Raw genomic sequence first — 17,152 nt, forward strand, 5'->3', positions numbered from 1 at the left:
TGCATTGGTGATATTAAAGCTAGCAGTCTCTACTTGAGTTCTGCTCCTTGGTCGTTTATACTGACCACGTGGTTGTGTTTTGCCGTTTCGACAATATTTTGGTTTAAAGAGAGCGGTCTCTTCCAAGCGTTCTGTCGAGTTATTTTCACATTGTTTGAGCGTTGGTTCCTATAATTATAGGAAATTAAGAGGTATTACCAGGTCTAAGGACTCGGGTGTATGAAAGATACTATCAACAAATCATTAAAGCAGTTATTGTTATGAGATGAGAAACTTCCTTGGCGCGTTGTAGTTTGATTATCTCCGACTGGAGTTGGTCGATTGGTTGCTCCCTTTCAAATTCCGGCCTGCTCCGACTCCTTGTTGTTCATGATTAGGCTCCCGCCATTGTTGTTCTGGATCATATTTATATGTAACAAACAAATCGAAGTTAGTGGTGAGCAAATCAAAGTCTGACAACCAGCACGTTCGAATTTCATCATAAGAGATTTAGGACTTGACAACTAACTAAGATTTAGCATGGTCAGTCAAAACTTATCAATAAACAATTCAGAACCGGAGTTATCTTAATCTCATTCTTAACATCAGGCTTAATCAACTCGTTTTCAGTGTTAGGATACATGATGGTAATTTCGAAGAACTATGTATGTAAACAGACATGAATACATATATATATATATATGTATATAATCATTATCATGATTCTTATTATCTTATTCTTATGTATCGAATATCGTATATTTAGGCACGGTAATTCGACCAAATCTTCTCGAGAAGTGTAGGTCGTAATCAAGTTATATGGCTTGTCGGTAATCGTTTGAAGTACGGTTGAGGTTGACTCATGTTTAGCGTTATCATGAAGCTATGAAAAATAAGAGAAGGAAAGCGGATATTTAACAATAAGAGTAAGAGTAAAGAACTTCCCTTTCCGTGGGATCGAGATGCTTGAGGGGTAGCCGAGAAGACTTTGATGGTTTGCATGATCTCCCTCCAGCAGACAACTAGGCTCCCTCCAGCAGTGATCAAAAGTGCTCCTTTAACACTAACAGGAACCGATTTTTCAATAATAGTGGTTAAATTTCCACTTAACTGGAATTCGTTTCCAGTTTAGTGGACGTTCTTCTTCTTCCTTATTTATTTAAATTGCCATTGAGTTTTGGGAGATTTTATAAGCAATGCCCAAACATGTTAAAGGCAAGCTTGCTAAAGGCAATCTCTAAAATGGTTGAAGGCAATGCGCGTACAGGAGCAATGCCCCAACTAATGTTTGACCTACGCCGTTAGGTCGTGTCGACCGACAATCTCTAGCCGGAGACCATAATAGAAAAAAAAAATAGCCGGAGACCATAATAGAAAAAAAATAATCTTCTTCTTCTTCTTCTTGAAAACTAGGTCATCCATCTTTACTTCCCTCACCAAAATACCTCTTAATCTCTTATTGAACATCATCTTTCTAATGACATTTCCAGATCTCCATTAATGGAGTTTTTATGATCTTGCTCAAACCCTTTCTTGCACGTGTTATTTTCATTTCTCTTCCCAAGTAACCATTTTAGTCTTGAAGGATCAATAACTTCAGAAGCTACACATAACTCGATTAGGTTTCCGACTACCGGCCATGGCACATGACCAAGAGGAAGTGGAGCTTCTCCTCCTTCTTTGGTGGCGGATGATTGTGACAATTGAGGTTTTTTCTAATTGTTTGATCCAACTTGAATGAGAAATATGAAAAATGTAGAGAGAGAATGAAGAGAATAGGAGAAGGAAGGAGAGAAGAAAAGATTTAAGGTCATCGGTCGGAGATCGCGTGCCAGTGACTTTTTGTCGGAAAAAGAGAAAAAAATAGAGGTGGGTGATAAATACCTTCAGTTTAGGCATTGCCTTGACCAAGTCTTTAGTGAAAAATAAATTGCCTTTAACAAATTTGACCATTGCCTATAAAATTTCCCTTGAGCATGAACTCACGAGGGTCTTCTTCTTTTCTCTAAATTTCAAACTAATAGTATCTAGCAACCAACACATGGAGGTTAATCCAATAGTGCCTACTGGAACCCATGAATTTCTTGTTGGAATCGGAGCCGATTTTGGATCAGTTCAAGTCGTCAAACTCAGAAACGAAGCACACCATTGCGTTCGTCTCGTCGAGCTCTTAAGTTTAGACTCAAGAATCACTCAAATCCGTGATGGGCCTAAAAGGTTACCCTAAAAGGTCTCCACCCGCAAGTATACGGGCGTCAAGTAATAGTTCCGGTAAGACCGGTTCGTTCCTCAGAGACTAAGTTAAACTAAATTCTAACCTTAAAACTATTGAGATTTACAATTGGTTTGATGGTGGTAAAATAGAAATAAAATATAAAACTCAAAAATAAATAAAGAAATGAGTCGGTATTCAGAAAAAGGGAACCTAGGGTTTTCGAATCCGTCTTCCTAATAATTCTAACGACAATTTAATTTTGATCTAATTAGAGAGTTCTTTATATAACTCAGGTTTTAGTCCATGAACGGTCTAAAAACCCGGAAGATTTTATCGTTAAAATGGTAAAAACTTTAATAAATTTATCGTAAAAATAATTATTATGACTTCATCTAAAACCCTAGATATAAAACACTTAGCTACTCATGCTGGAAACGATAAATATTTGAAGTAATATAAGAAAAAGAAGAAAGAAACTTAACTTTTCTGCGATTTTCCCACCAAACAGAGCCTAAGGAAGTGATTTCCTTCTGTTTTTCCAAGAATCTGCCAAACGCACCCTCTGGGAAAACGATTTTCTCGTCTTCCCGGAAATATTTTCCTCTCAGAGAAAATTATTTTCTCACCTTCCTTAACTCTTTTTCTCTCTCTAAATTTTCTGTTTTCTCTCTCTATACTTAATCTCTCTGAATAATACTTCTCTCTCACAAAGAAATATGATACAAGAATCAAAAGAACAAATCGAAAACAAATTCCTTTAAACTCCAATATTCATTAATGGTGGTTCTTGTTTTTTTCTCTCTCTGCAATGTCATTCTCTCTCTTTGTTAATTCTATCTCTCTCACAAAGACAGAACTAATAAGAAGAAGAAGAAGACAAAGATGTAAAATTAAAATCAATGAAAAATAACTCCATGGAAGCTCTCGGTTATAACTCTCTCTCTCTCTCTCCTGTTCTTTTCTCTCTAAAACCCGTCTCTCTCTCTAACTTTCTTTCTTCCTCTGTAATCTCTCTCTCTCTCTCACTAAGAAATTAAGGTTACAACTCAAAGAAACAAAAATCAGAAATAGAAGCTCTCTGTTCTCTCTCTCTCTACTTTCTTCCTTCTCTGTTTTTTCTGTTCTAAAAACCGATCTCAACTCCCAAATCTTGCTCCAATCTCGGTCATCTCTCTCTCCTTCCATCCCTCTCTACTCGGGTCTCTCTCTCTATAATCTGTTTTGAATCAGTTTCGTTAGATAGAGACGAGAGAGAGAGAAAGAGATAATCTGGAAATTCCAAATTGTTAAAGTGATTACGCTAGGATGCATCTCGGTACAGTTTAATAAGTTGCAATTATCCATCCGGTGAAGCCACATGACGCAGACTAACGATAGCCGTTGGATGAAAAACCCCGTGTACAGGAGCACTGAAGTAAGACAGATCGCAATGCACCGAATCACGGCCTGTAACTCATCCCGAAAACACCCGAGAGACCCACCAAGACTCCCGACAGTATACCACAAACTCCTGGTACCGTCAGATCGCGTCATGTCCTCCTGATAGATCTGCGTCACGTGGCTCTAGGTGTTTTGGTCAAATGATTTTGACCCCAATCTTTGACCTTGAATATTTTATTGATCCGGACTCCGATTTGACTTCCGTTTTCGCCTACGGGCTCGTCTTGGACTCTACTTTCCATCCGAACACTAATGTTGACCGAGAAGTCAGAATCAACAAATGACCAAAATGCCCCTAGTCTGTATTCTTTCCGACTTTATCCGTTTTGCACGCGTAACTCTGTAAAAAGGTACCTGAACATAAAAGAGAGTAATTCGTGAGAGTAACTGCTCTAGAGAGACTAACTCGTCTAAATTAAGAGACTCAGATGGGACATTTCCATGTCTCATCAAACATCCCCAAACTTAGATTTTGCTAGGCCTCGAGCAAAACAGAAAAATAAAACTAAACCCATTTCACCACTTTCGTAGGGACCCACGATTGCACTTAGCACGTGCAACAAGCCGTTAAACCTCTAGGTTACCCAAGAGGACGAGTTTTGTCTCGTGAGGGTTTGCAGTGAATATACCCACAAAATTCAAAGATCAAAAATGCAAAAGGGTCTAAATATGATGTGGACTAAAAATGTTCATCCGGTAGATTTTCAAAAGTTAATAGACATGAAATCTAAGTCGACCAAACCATACAAATGCTAAAAATCCCTTCACTAGTAATCAAGACTCGAAGTGCACGTGACCAGCCAATATGAGTATCATTTCGGTTCTGAAAAGACAAGACCTCGATTACCGTCTCGATACATTTCGCCTCAACTACTGCCTCACGGTCATACACTCAAAAATCAAAGTCACTCACGAATGGTTTACTCTATGTGTTGGTATGAATATGAAGGAAAACTCAACACATGAAAAAGACGGACTAAAATTTTGTGGACGACTGATCTCAAAGAAGGAAACAACCACTAATATGGAATGGGGAAGCTAACCAACTCTTCTCACCTGATCTACTATCTAACAATGCTTCCTAGAGGTCGATAGACACTAATGAGGATCTGACTAGAACTCCTGAGAACTCGACGTCTTCAAATCTTTAAGAATTTCTTCAAGGGGTAAACACTCAAACAAAACTACATAAACACTTTTTTCTTGCATTTTTCATTTTTTTTCTTTCACTTTTTTTTTTTTTCTACTAACTCTGGTAATAAAACTCAAAATACATAACATACTTTCTTCACATTATTCTTTCCTTGGATAAAATTCTATTCATTTTGCTTCATGCCTTATTCCCAGGGTTCTAAATAATGATGGCGTTTATATCTTTCTCTAGTTGACACTGTTTTCAAGTTTCTCAGACTACAAGAGAGGGTTTGCATTCCTGATGACATCCCTAGTAGTTGTAAAATTTGAACTCAAGAGATCAACTGAGTTCTAATGAATATTGCGAGGTTGAGTAGCTCTTCATTCTACTCAGAATTAGCTCAGAAGAGATCACTCGAAACAAAAAGAAAGGCTCAGAATCTCACATGGGTTAAGTCTCCACTAATGATAGATTAAGTTCTCTTAGAAAAGTCTACTCTTCACCTATCTAATACTCACATGGCTAGTGCACAGACAACTTCAAGACTCAAAATTCGTGGAAAAACCCTTAGCAAAAGCATAGTACAACCAACTAGACTCTATAACTATTAACAAGCAAAAACAACTAGACTCACGTTTCTAATCCAAAAATTAAAAATTTTTAACCCTTTTGAATTTTTGAAATAAGGACTAAAAATTCAATCCCCCATCCCCAAACTTAAACCGAACATTGTCCTCAATGTTCTGAAGACTATGCAAAATAACAGGAATAGGGAAAGATGTTACCAGATTCAGAAGTCCTATGCATGGGTTGCCTCCCAGAAAGCGCTAAGTTTAACGTCTTCAGCCAGACGAAACTGATCATAGCGGATCAGTTTTGATAGACAGGATCTTCGATAGGAACGTCCTCTGTATCGGCCAACATCTCTAAAAATGGTTTCAGCCGTTGTCCATTCACTTTGGACACACTACCATTTCTGTCTTCAATGTCAACTGCACCGTAAGGATACATAAACTTGACTGTGAAAGGCCCTGTCCATCTAGAACGGAGTTTACCAGGAAATAAATGCAAACGTGTGTTATATAATAAAACTTTCTGACCCGGTGAAAATGTTTTTCTTAAAATAATTTTATCATGCAACATTTTCATCTTATGTTTATATAACCTAGCACTCTCATATGCATCATTTCTCAACTCCTCCAACTCACTGAGTTGCAACTTTCTCTCTCTACCCGCCTTGTCAAGCGAAAAATTCAATTGCTTGATAGCCCAATATGCTCTATGCTCTAACTCAACGGGTAAGTGGCATGCTCTGCCATACACTAGTCTATATGGAGACATTCCAATAGGGGTCTTAAACGCTGTACGGTAAGCCCATAGTGCATCGGTTAGTCGTAAAGACCAATCCTTCCTATTGGTGTTAACCGTTTTCTCTAGAATGCGTTTAATCTCCCTATTCGATACCTCGACTTGACCACTACTCTGTGGATGATATGGGGTAGACACTTTATGGGTAATACCATATTTATTCATCAAAAGCTCAAACTGTCTATTACAAAAGTGTGTGCCCCCATCACTAATAATTGCCCGCGGTGTACCAAAACGTGGAAGTATGTTTTCCTTCAAGAAAGTGATCACAACTTTGTGATCATTCGTTTTGCAAGCAACCGCCTCTATCCACTTAGACACATAGTCAACTGCCACTAGGATGTACAGATTTCCAAATGAATTTGGGAAGGGACCCATGAAATCGATGCCCCACACATCGAAGACCTCAACTACCAAAATAGGATTAAGGGGCATTATGTTCCTACGTGAAATGCTTCCCAACTTTTGGCTCGTTCACATGCCAAACAATATGCATGGGTATCCTTAAATATAGACGGCCAGTAAAAACCACATTGCAGAATTTTGGCAGCCGTCTTTTTACTACTAAAATGCCCTCCACATGCATGATCATGACAAAAGGAGATGATTTTCAATTGTTCCTCATCAGGAACACATCTCCTAATGATCTGATCGGGACAATACTTGAATAAGTATGGGTCGTCCCAGAAGAACCGTTTTACCTCGGATAAAAATTTATCACGATCTTGCTTGGTCCAGTGTTTGGGTATTTGACCAGTAGCAAGATAGTTCACTATATCAGCAAACCAAGGTAATCGGGAGACACTAAAGAGTTGCTCATCAGGAAAGCTCTCTCTCATGGGTAACTTGTCTTTGACAGACTCGACTACAAGTCTAGACAAGTGGTCTGCTACTAAATTTTCGGAACCCTTTTTGTCCCGAATCTCTATGTCAAATTCCTGTAGCAGTAGTATCCATCTAATCAGCCTAGGTTTTGCATCCTTTTTAGAAAGGAGATATTTTAATGCAGCATGATCAGAGAATATAATGACCTTAGACCCAACGAGATATGATCTGAACTTCTCTAAGGCATACACTACAGCTAACAACTCTTTTTCAGTGGTAGAGTAGTTTAGCTGTGCATCATTCAACGTCTTACTGGCATAGTATATAACGTGAAGAAGTTTATTCTCACGTTGACCTAACACAACTCCAATGGCATAATCAGATGCATCACACATGATCTCAAATGGAGTACTCCAGTTGGGAGGTTGAACAATAGGGGCGGATGTAAGCATAAGTTTCAGTTTTTCAAAGGCTTCTAAGCAAGGACCGTCAAAGACAAATTTGTTCTCTTTTGCCAAAAGATTACAAAGAGGTCTAGATATCTTGCTGAAATCTTTGATAAACCGCCGATAAAATCCAGCATGTCCTTAGAACGATCGAATATCTTTGACCGTTTTAGGGATTGGGAGGCTTTTTATCAACTCCACTTTTGCTTTATCTACTTCAATGCCCTTTTCAGAAATGACATGCCCTAAGACTATTCCTGAGCGAACCATAAAGTGACATTTCTCCCAATTAAGAACTAAGTTCTTCTCTTTGCATCGAACCAACACGAGTGTGAGGTGATGCAGACACTGATCGAATGATGAGCCAAAGACTGAAAAATCATCCATAAAGACCTCGAGAAACCTCTCTACCATATCTGAAAATATGCTCATCATACATCTTTGAAAAGTGGCGGGTGCATTACACAACCCAAAAGGCATCCGACGATAAGCATAAGTTCCAAATAGACAGGTAAAAGTGGTTTTCTCTTGGTCTTCAGGAGCTATAGGAATCTGATTATAGCCAGAATAGCCATCTAAGAAACAGTAGTAGCTATGCCCAGCTAGTCTCTCTAACATCTGATCAATGAAAGGAAGAGGAAAATGGTCTTTCCTCGTGACCGTGTTCAATTTCCTGTAGTCAACACAAACACGCCACCCAGTGGTCATCCTGGTGGGTATTAACTCATTTGACTCGTTCTTGACTACAGTAATGCCTGATTTCTTGGGTACAGTTTGAACAGGACTGACCCAAGTACTATCTGAAATAGGGTATATGATACCCGCACCTAATAATTTCAGGACTTCAGCTCTAACTACCTCCTTCATGTGAGGGTTAAGTCTACGTTGCATTTCCCTTGACGGTTTAGCATCTTCCTCTAGATAGATATGGTGCATGCAAACAGAAGGACTTATACCCTTTAAATCTGATATTGACCACCCTAGGGCCTCTTTGTGGTTTCTAAGGACATCTAACAGTCTACTCTCCTGTTCTTTTTCTAACTCAGATGCAATAATGACAGGTAGAGTTTCAGATGGGCCTAGAAACGAATACTTTAAGTTGTTAGGCAAGGGTTTCAATTCTAAGGAAGGTGGTTTGTCTGTGGATGTAGACAACTCTGGGATAGATGGACCACTGGACTCATTGGTCGATGATAGTTGATTTGTCTCTAAAGTTGGCGAGTCAATTGGCTTTGACAAAATGAGGGGTTCAACTTTCGCTTTCCACTTATCAGTATCCAGTAATGGGGTAGAATCCAACAAAGCATTTACCTCATTGATACTTCCCTCCTCACCAAAGTCTAAGCCAAAATGAGCCAACAGTGTTTCTAAGGGATCCTCGGATAAAGTTTCAGGTAAAGAATCCTGAACGAACATATCTATCAGATTCAACTCGGTAAAATCCTCAACATCATCTGGAAAAAGTCCAGCTTTATAGATGTTCATCTCTACAGTCATGTTTCCAAAAGACAATTTTAAGAGTCCACTCCTACAATATATGACAGCATCAGATGTAGCTAAGAATGGTCGTCCTAAAATGACTGAAATCTGACTCTGGGTATCACGAACTGGGTCGGTATCCAAGATGATGAAATCTACAGGAAAGATGAATTCACCAACTTTTATTAAAACATCTTCCACTATTCCACGTGGTCGTCTAATAGACCGATCCGCCAACTGGAGAATTATAGGAGTGGGTTTTATTTCTCCTAAACCTAACTGTAAGTACACCGAGTAAGGAAGAAGGTTAACACTAGCACCTAGATCTAATAATGCTCGTTCGATCTCATGTTCTCCTATGGTGCATGGTAATGTAGGACTTCCTGGGTCTTTGTACTTAGATGGAAGGGTTTGTTGGATAATAGAACTCACTTGATTAGTCAAGAAGACTTTCTTATGCACGTTCATCTTACGTTTTCTAGTACATATGTCTTTAAGGAACTTAGCGTAAGATGGGATCTGTTTAATGGCATCTAATAATGGAATGTTAATACTAACCTGTTTGAACATTTCAATTATCTCCTCAAACTGAGATTTCTTCTTAGGTTCTACCAGACGCTGAGGATAAGGGGCTCTAGGAACATATGGCTCAGGCACAATGGGTAGGTTTTCAGACTCAGGAGCCTTCACAGGCTCTTTACTAGGGGTACTAGTTGGTAAGGTTGGTGGTTCATAGTTTGGTTCACTATCTTCGGGAACTCCTACCTTATTGTCAATTGCCCTACCACTTCTAAGGGTGGTTACTGCATTGGCCTGGTCCATTGACATTTTACCCTTCGGATTTGGCTCTGGTTGACTAGGAAATATACCCTGTTCTCTCTGCCTAAGGGCTTCTGTAAGTTGACCTACCTCGGTTCTTAGACTGGATATAGTCTGGTTGGTCTGTTGTGCAAACTCCATTTGGGCCTTAGCTAGCTGCTTCATGGTTTCCTCTAAAGACTCTTTGTTCTGAGAAGGATATTGGGTACTAGATTGACCCTGGTTTTGAGCATAAGGATTCCTAGGAGCATTAAACCCAGGAGGGTTTATTGAACTACTAATCTGGCCCTGACCCTGACCCTTTGACCAAGAAAAATTGGGGTGATTTCTCCAACCCGGATTATAAGTGTTCGAATAAGGATCATATTTCTGACGGTTATCTTGCCTAGAGTTTAGATAAAGAGCATTAGCATGCTCTTTCTCGTCAGGAACAAAAAATAGGGTACACTTATTTCCAGTATGAGATGGGTCTCCACAGACCGAGCACGGATAAGAGATGGATTCATTTCCAACACTCATGACTTGAGTGGGATCCTCCCTGAATGCTTTAGGCTGACCAAGTTCTAGGGCTTCTATCCTTCTTGTCATGGCGGCGAGTTTAAGATCTGACTCATCAACTCTATAGATGCCAGCTTTATTCGGAGTAGGATTAACCCTAGTAGGAGGTCATCTAGAAGTTTCCCATTGCTGGGATTTCTCAGCTAGATCTTGTAGAAAAGCCATGCAATCATCGGCGGATTTATGAGTAAAACCGCCACCACAGAATGATTCTACCATGGATGTAGTTGGGTAATTTAGTCCGTCATAGAGAATCTGGATTAGTCTTATCTTTTCAAAACCATGGTGTGGACACTGTAGTAAGATTTCTTTAAATCTCTCAAGATATTCATAGAGAGATTCTTCTTCTTGCTGCACAAAACTGTTAAGACTTTGCCTTAAAGAGGTAGTTTTGTGTTTCGGGAAGAATTTCAGAAGGAATGCACTGCTCAATTCTTCCCATGTAGTAATGGAATGGGGTTGTAAGGCATACAACCAAGATTTTGCTTTCTCCTTCAGTGAGAAAGGGAACAACCTAAGTCTCAATATTTCGTCAGGCATATTGGGGAAATTCATAGTCCCACAGATTTCTTCGAAATCCCTAACATGGTAGTAGGGATTCTCGTTCTCAACCCCACGGAAAACAGGGAGCATTTGAATAGTGCTCGGTTTCAACTCGAATTGAGTCGTGCATTGGGGTAACTGTATGCATGACGGTTGACACGTTCTAGTGGGATTCATGTAATCCCTGAGTGTCATAGGCTGATTTCCATCCCTGGCTTGGTTTAGATTCTCACCCATAGTGTCACTCAAAGAGAGATTCGCTAAAAGATTACTTAAATGTGTTTCTCTACTGATGAAACGACCTCTCTTATCACGATATCTTTTGGGCATAAACTAGAGCCCAACGACCAAGGATATTCGAACCAAAGTATCACTACGAGGAACCTATAGGAAAGCAAACACAATCAGTCTGACTCCACCAAGCAACCTAAACAAAATCTAGACAATAGACAGGTTTGTCAGATTCCCCTAAAAAGCTAGACAGCTCCTACTTCGCCACAACACTTGAACTTTGACTGTTTATAAAGGTTACTCGATCAGAGTAGTCGGTAGATAATTCTCCTGGAAGACAACCAACGATGAACGTTGTGACAGCCGTCTTCCTTCGGCAAACGTTTCCTCTTCTCGAGGCGGCCTTTTTGACAAGAATTGTTTACAAACTTTCCTCTGAGAATGCCTAGATAAAAGTCAATTTCCCGAGTATATTTTGAAGGGTCTTATGAGCTCGATACCTTAAGGGCTGATGTCTAAATAATATTTTAGCTTTTAAGTGAGGTTTGGGTTCGTGAATGTTGTTACCTACGTGGGCAAGAGAACGGTGATGAAATCCGTTTCTTATCCTGTAACTGGGTTAGTGCCCTTACTAGAATGATTACACTAAACAGTTCGGTCACAGCAATTAAGCACACGAATTCACACCAAAAACCCACTGACAGGAGATTCGTGGGTGTTCAAGAAATTTACCTCCCGTTCAAGACGGGCGATGACCTTTGTAGATGACCCGCAAATGTTCCGACCCGAGGCTTCGTTTTGGTTTTCGGTTACAATTTAATTAAGCCCTCCAATTAAGGGTCAAAACTTAAAAAAATAAAATAAAACTAGAAAGTCTAAAAGTCTCTCTCTCACCAAAAAAATAAAATAAAAATAAAAAATAACAAAAAATGTAAATTCTTCTTTTTGAGCTCCTCTCCTTGTTGCACCTTCTCCTTTGCTCCTTAGTGTTTTTCTACACCTAAAAACGGAAAAGCAAGTAAAAGTGTCAAAAAATATAAACTTACCAAAAATAGAAATAAAATTAGATTAAATTTAAACTAAGTCCCCGGCAGCGGCGCCAAAAACTTGATGGGCCTAAAAGGTTACCCTAAAAGGTCTCCACCCGCAAGTATACGGGCGTCAAGTAATAGTTCCGGTAAGACCGGTTCGTTCCTCAGAGACTAAGTTAAACTAAATTCTAACCTTAAAACTATTGAGATTTAAAATTGGTTTGATGGTGGTAAAATAGAAATAAAATATAAAACTCAAAAATAAATAAAGAAATGAGTCGGTATTCAGAAAAAGGGAACCTAGGGTTTTCGAATCCGTCTTCCTAATAATTCTAACGACAATTTAATTTTGATCTAATTAGAGAGTTCTTTATATAACTCAGGTTTTAGTCCATGAACGGTCTAAAAACCCGGAAGATTTTATCGTTAAAATGGTAAAAACTTTAATAAATTTATCGTTAAAATAATTATTATGACTTCATCTAAAACCCTAGATATAAAAGACTTAGCTACTCATGCTAGAAACGATAAATATTTGAAGTAATATAAGAAAAAGAAGAAAGAAACTTAACTTTTCTGCGATTTTCCCACCAAACAGAGCCTAAGGAAGTGATTTCCTTCTGTTTTCCAAGAATCTGCCAAACGCACCCTCTGGGAAAACGATTTTCTCGTCTTCCCGGAAATATTTTCCTCTCTGAGAAAATTATTTTCTCACCTTCCTTAACTCTCTTTCTCTCTCTAAACTTTCTATTTTCTCTCTCTATACTTAATCTCTCTGAATAATACTTCTCTCTCACAAAGAAATATGATACAAGAATCAAAAGAACAAATCGAAAACAAATTTCTTTAAACTCCAATATTCATTAATGGTGGTTCTTGTTTTTTTCTCTCTCTGCAATGTCCTTCTCTCTCTTTGTTAATTCTATCTCTCTCACAAAGACAGAACTAATAAGAAGAAGAAGAAGACAAAGATGTAAAATTAAAATCAATGAAAAAAAACTTCATGGAAGCTCTCGGTTATAACTCTCTCTCTCCTGTTCTTTTCTCTCTAACACCCGTCTCTCTCTCGGTAATCTCTCTCTCTCTCTCTCACTAAGAAATTAAGGTTACAACTCAAAGAAACAAAAATCAGAAATAGAAGCTCTCTGTTCTCTCTCTCTCTCTCTCTACTTTCTTCCTTCTCTGTTTTTTCTGTTCTAAAAACCGATCTCAACTCCCAAATCTTGCTCCAATCTCGGTCATCTCTCTCTCCTTCCATCCCTCTCTACTCGGGTCTCTCTCTCTATAATCTGTTTTGAATCAGTTTCGTTAGATAGAGACGAGAGAGAGAAGGAGATAATCTGGAAATTCCAAATTGTTAAAGTGATTACGCTAGGATGCATCTCGGTACAGTTTAATAAGTTGCAATTATCACTACAAAAAAATAGCCTAACAGGGACATACATTTTTACGTTTGTCCCTAACACTTTCAAAATAGGGACAGTTTATTAATATCTGTCCCCACAAAATTTAAAATAGGGACAAACAAATGTACTTTTGGGACCATTTTTAATCATCCTCTATAAAAATTTAAAGTTGGCTAAACCAAAAATTGCAAATTAGGCGCTCATATTTCCCACGGAAAGGATAAAACGTGGGTGGCCAGTGAGTAAAGTGTATAAACCCTAGAAAACTTCTCAGTTTTCTTCTCTTTGCACGATTTTCTTCTTCAGTTGTTGCCGTTTCTTGCTTCTTAGTCTTCTTCTACTAGTACAAACCAGAGAAATAAGAGAGTTCTTCTTGTCCTACTACTACAAACCGGAAAAACAAGCGGCGATTAGGATTGGAAGCACGGGATTCTTCTTCTATTTCTACAAACCAAAGAAAAAGCAATTTACTCATTTGGGTATTCTTAGATTAAATTTTTTCTTTTTTTTTTGTTCCTAACCCTAATTTGATTAGGGTAATAATGGCCTAAATTAGTTAGGATTTTCAAAACCATGGACCAAATCACTGAAGTAGGAAAGAAAATATTAATTAGGGTTTCCTTGTTGATTGTTTCTGATTGAGATCATTATCATGTAATACAGTTTAGGTTGGAATAGGACTCTACAATGTTTTCTGATAGAATAGGAAGTCTAGCTCCTTAGTAGGAATAAGACGAGATATTCCTGATAGATAGAGAAATAGTGAAAGAGAGAATAAGCTAAAGAGAATTATTGATCTAGTACATCACCAAGGTATACTAATGATTATGATTAAACCAAAACTCTTTACTTTGCGTTCTTAATTAACAGTATTCGATGCGATTCAATCCATGGAAAGATATAATTTAACATTTAGGTTTAGATTTCACCTTTTTTTGTTTCCTATGTTAGTATTCTACCCACTTGGGATTTATTTTCTTCTACTATTTGATCTTTTTTCGGTTAATAACTTCATAGCATTTCATAAAAAAAAAACTTCATAGCTACATATGATCATTTCTTCTGCTTTTTTATTTTATGAATCTGGAACTAATTTTGTTTTTAAAAATCAAATGGGCTGGTTGTCTTTAAGTTTGAAACCTAGAAATTTAAAATAGGTAGGTTGTTTCTTAAGAGCAATTTGATCTGTTAGTTTCTTATTATATGCAGGTAAAATATCTTCCTCTCCTTCCTTGGCTATAATTCTTCGTGTTGGTAATTTGTGAATGAACTTGACTGGAAACTGGTCTTGTATTATGTTTAAAGTGTAATCTCAATAGAAATAATTCTTGTATTGGGTTTAGAATATTAGTGATGAATTCGTTCTATTTAGGACACTACTAATTGGCTTAAAAGTTGCTCCGTTTAGGTTTCTTGTGTATTCCTCCTACCTGCACCTTTTAAGAATTTCCTCACATACTTGTTTATCTGTCAAACGCTATCTAGTTTGGTTTGGAGAAGTTAAACCATCAGTAGACCGGCTTATATTATCGACTTCCATAACTCAATTCTCTCTTTGCTTCTCTATTTTCAGCTCACATACATGTTAATTTCAGATAAAACTTGACCATCACTCGACCTTGGTGTTTAGAGTAGGTGCATCCAGCTGCTGTTTTCTATAGTGTGAGTCATGGGTTTAGATTAAATTAATCAGTTTCAGCAAGAAAAATCATTCCAACTCTTAAAGCTTCTGCAAGTTCATCCAGGTACGCAAAAAGTTGCAGATTTTTACTTAGAAAGTTCATTTTTTTTTTGGATCCTCTTTTTGTTGGAAATCCATCATCGGGTATCATGTAAATGTATGAAATTGGGATATGTTCTATGAGTTAGAGATTGGATGATGTGTGGGTTAAAGAGAAATTACAAGATTAAGAAAATGGGGTGTCATAGTCTTCTTGATTCTCTTTTTGGTGCACCTGCCTATGTTGAATTTTAATCCATTTCATTGTAGTTCAAAGTTCTTAGCTAATTAAGAAGATTTTATAAAATTGTCAAATTTTGGAACAATTTGTAAACTAGATTTGCCTATCAGAGTTTTCATGTAATCTATACGCATATTTAAAGGTGAAAATTTCCGAAATTGGGAATGAAATGTTTTTCATTCTCAAAATGCTTAAATGGTTATACTTCTGTTTCCCGTTATTGCCTTCATTGAATTGATTCTCCTTCAACTAGTAACTTGATATAGAAAATTTCATACACAGGTAAATGAAACCGTTATTGAAAACTCAGAAGGTAAAATGTGTAGATGCCACTAGGAGACCATTGATGATAAGTGTTATGGCTTGGTTGTGTATTGAAGACAGAGGACATATATGAATTGATAAGCCATTCGAAGTCGAAGCTCATATGGCGGTAGGAGTTACTAATGTTTTAAGACACAACACTGAAATTAATGTTGCTGGGTTCTATGCTGTCATTAGACCCTCCAAGTCTGTTATACTACTATTTACCAATAGTGTGTAATTTTGAGTGCGATGACTCATTATTTCCAGTACTTCTATTTCTTGATGTTAGGAGAGCAAAAAAATACAATGCTAGGGGATTCAATGCTGCCTTTAAACCATCCAAGTGAGTTATACTGCTCTTTACTGATAATATGTATGTCTTTGCTTTATGGCTGTGATGACTCATTATTTCCACTACTACTATTTCTTGCTCTCAGAAGAGAGCTAGTGTTAGTTGATGAACTCCCTGACTTGCTTCCGGAATTAAGACCTTACTAGCATCATGCTATTTATTGGATGGTTCGAAGAGAGAAAGTAGCTTTAGAAAATTTGGATTGAAGGAATCGAATTCAGTTTGATAGGCCTCATGTATGCCTATTTAATTTATTGACACACATATCTACGTTCATTTAGTTACTCTTTCTATCAGTACTGATGCAATTCTAGGTTATTCAACAGGTGGAGAAAGATCTGGAGCAAAATGATTATCGACAGTGAAGGTGCATTCCCTCATTAGTTTTTAACATATCACGTATATCTACTTCACTTCTCAAATTTACAATATTGCGTATGGATAAGTCATTTTTTTGTTTTATAATAATTAATTGACGTTTGTTGATTTTGTTTGTTTCAGTTGAGCTAAGCATCACTGTTTCGGAAATATAGAGATGGCGTTTTATGATGGCGATTGAAGCGGATTGCACAATTGTGAAAGAGAATGGTTATTAAAATGAGAATATGTATTAGAGAAACCATCCCTTTTAGGATCAACAAGAAATTCTAGATGAAATATTGTTTTATATTTGAAATGAGTGAAAATTGTTTGATTTTTTTATGTAGCGAGAAACTTATAATTTCAATATATTATCTTTTGGTTATAGTGGAATATCAATGTTTGAAGCTCGTTTTGGTTGTCAATGTTAGATTTAGATTCATTCTGTATACTAGAAATTTGGAAGTTCAAAAACAATACTATCTTCTAAAAAATAAATGTATTAGGACGAATATTTATTGTTGGAGAAATTCATTAGGGACGGATGATAATCGTCCCAAATGAAAATTTGAGGAAATTTTTGTTATGTTTTTGGGACAAATAATATCTGTCCCAATAATAGTAAGTTATAGGGACAATACACAACTGTCCCTAAATAGTATGGGGGACGGACAACAACCGTCGCTATATCTGTCCCC

General features: G+C 37.5%; 1 long non-coding RNA gene across 3 annotated transcripts; it reads left to right on the top strand.

Moving 5' to 3' along the window:
* The first annotated feature begins 13,689 nt into the window (after positions 1-13,689).
* Positions 13,690-16,837, top strand: LOC147530685 (uncharacterized). Of its 3 annotated transcripts, XR_015227870.1 has the most exons (6): positions 13,690-13,954; positions 15,071-15,220; positions 15,719-15,869; positions 16,032-16,085; positions 16,421-16,461; positions 16,596-16,837. It is a non-coding gene; the product is annotated as an uncharacterized LOC147530685 (long non-coding RNA). The 3 variants fall into 3 exon arrangements; XR_015227871.1 differs by having other exon boundaries at positions 13,690-15,220; positions 16,409-16,461; XR_015227869.1 differs by having other exon boundaries at positions 13,690-15,220.
* Positions 16,838-17,152: the final 315 nt, after the last annotated feature.

The sequence above is a fragment of the Eschscholzia californica genome, unplaced genomic scaffold (assembly GCF_041429995.1).
Source record: "Eschscholzia californica isolate CP2 unplaced genomic scaffold, dmEscCali1.0.p SCAF_6, whole genome shotgun sequence".
Lineage (NCBI taxonomy): Eukaryota > Viridiplantae > Streptophyta > Magnoliopsida > Ranunculales > Papaveraceae > Eschscholzia > Eschscholzia californica.